This window comes from Lepisma saccharinum, unplaced genomic scaffold (assembly GCF_977018435.1).
Source record: "Lepisma saccharinum unplaced genomic scaffold, izLepSacc3.1 HAP1_SCAFFOLD_416, whole genome shotgun sequence".
Taxonomy (NCBI): domain Eukaryota; kingdom Metazoa; phylum Arthropoda; class Insecta; order Zygentoma; family Lepismatidae; genus Lepisma; species Lepisma saccharinum.
In genome coordinates, this window is record NW_028143117.1 from 210,633 (window position 1) to 213,017 (window position 2,385).

The window sequence follows — 2,385 nt, forward strand, 5'->3', positions numbered from 1 at the left end:
AATTCCTTGTTATCATTAAGTTTTAGTTCCCGGTTTACTCAATCTCATGTTTTACCCTGGTCTAAGCCGGACTGGTGCTACCCTCTCCGGGACGTGGCAAATGGTTGATGGGGCAATCACAAACATGTGTGGACGACACAACACAAGCTCTAGAGAGGAGTGTACTGAGTCCAGGAGCCAGAACCTCATTGGCCCTCGAGGTTGCAGTTACAGGGTTGTACAGCTACAGAAACTTCTGGGTTATAATGATTCTAATGAACGTCAATTGAATTGTTCCTCCACAGAAGTGTCCGTTACTGTACCACGTGGAAGAGAGAAGTTGATACGTATTTTGGTGCTTACCCTCTTTACCCCTAACCGAGATCGAGAACGAGTGGAAACGAATTTCCACAGCGATTTATAGTTTTGGTTTGTTATTGATGTGATTTATAAATTATTTAACGTAAGATGAATGATCGTCAAAGTATACCGTTTTGGACTGTGTTTAAGTGTAATGCTATGTATTTGCTTGTACCAACGTATGTGTAAATGGGTGTATGTGTAAGGGCAAGAATATGCATGTGTGAGTGTGTGTGTGTGTGTGTGCCCGTATCTATAGGTTACATTTCCATTCTTATATGTATTTTTTCTTTGTATATTTTATTCCTCTGTAATTTTTGAATATTTTCTCTATTTCATTTTCCAATATTTCAATATTCCACATTCAAACATTTTGTAAACATCGTCAAGTGGAAGTAAAGGCTCCACAGCCTTAACTTCGTCATGTTAAAGAACACGAAATAAATAAATAAATAAATAAATAAAAGTATATAAGTATGTACTTTACATGATATGCTTTAGGTGTTTTAGGTTTAGTGTAAGGTGGAGGCGAAAACATGATACGTTCCATTAAAAGAAGGCGTTTTATTTTTATTGTTAGATTATTGTGTATTTGGTATTATGTCGTTATATTATACTTATTAATAATAATTCAGTTATACTCGGTGGTCAACGATGAGACTCGGCGAAGTACACAGACTCCTCTCAGGCACAGGAGTATTGTTAAGCAAATACAATACTTCACAGCACAGAGAAATACAACCACATTACTGCAGTAGATAAAATGAAAGATTTTATTCTTTATTTATTGCAATTATAATGCAAACATACTTGAGACGAAGGTGAGGATTTCGCTTAAACGGTTTTTCACTCAACTATAACACACAACCTCAATGCGTGGCTATCGGCTTACCTATGGTTGCATAGGCCTAGCTTGCGCCACAAACTACCATACCAAGATGTACGCACAACACCGAGCAGTTATTTTTAAGTTTATATTCTATCGACGATCTGCGGCGAATTTGTGATATTTCTTATGCGATATCCTCGCTTTTATACTATTTCATGAACACAGATTCAAGTACAGACGAGGGGTGTAAATGGTGTCCTTCCACGTATACACCGAAATGTCAACCTCACTTCCAAATAGTACAACCTGGACTGCATTCTGTAGACTAACGTGGCTCTGGCGACTGGCCCTATGTCAGTATAATTCCTTGTTTTGTCCTCTGTTTTGTCCTTATCGGTGTTGAGTGTCGCTTTACAGCCTCAGCTTTTAACCTAAGTCAGAATGTTTTAATGTTTTAGTTATGCAACGTTACAACTATGTTATTTGTTATCGTAAGGAGTTGGACCCCCGTATAACTTGACGGGTGCAAAATAGCCTAAGTGCTGACGCAGCCAAAATTTTAAATTCAAATTTAATCAAATCAAGTACAGATGAATGAATCACTTAATATCTACAAAAAGATGTTACCAACAAACTGGCATCTACACAAGTTTAGAAATACAAATTCACATAGTGCACTCTCTCAAATATAAAAATACATTAAATTACTCATAATAGAGCATACAATACAATAAATATTAAACAAAAGATATACATTACAAACAATGTTCAACATTACATATAACAACACAAAAATTACGCTTTCCTTCACAAAAAACATATATCAGTGACATATTTTGAAGTGATGACGTCACCAAAATGTGGATCATATCAAACATTTATTGTACAAACCCTAGAGTGGTATTTTTTAGAAAGGGTGGCGAATATATTCTCCCCCTGGATATTTGCATTCTTCTTCTGCACGCAAATATTTATCCCTGGAGGAGAGATATTTGGAGCGGGTAATCGCCCTCGAATTATTTCAATATATTTCATTTTACCTTCTTCATCATTGGTTTGATTCACTTTCCTATCGTATCGATTTGAAGATCATACACACTTTTTTTTATTGCATAACCAATATATGTTATTTGGGTATATTTTAGATAGAGGTAGTAGGCCTACTGAGGAGTTGAGATATCCGAAATTGTATTCTATAAGTTGGGATATAGTGCATT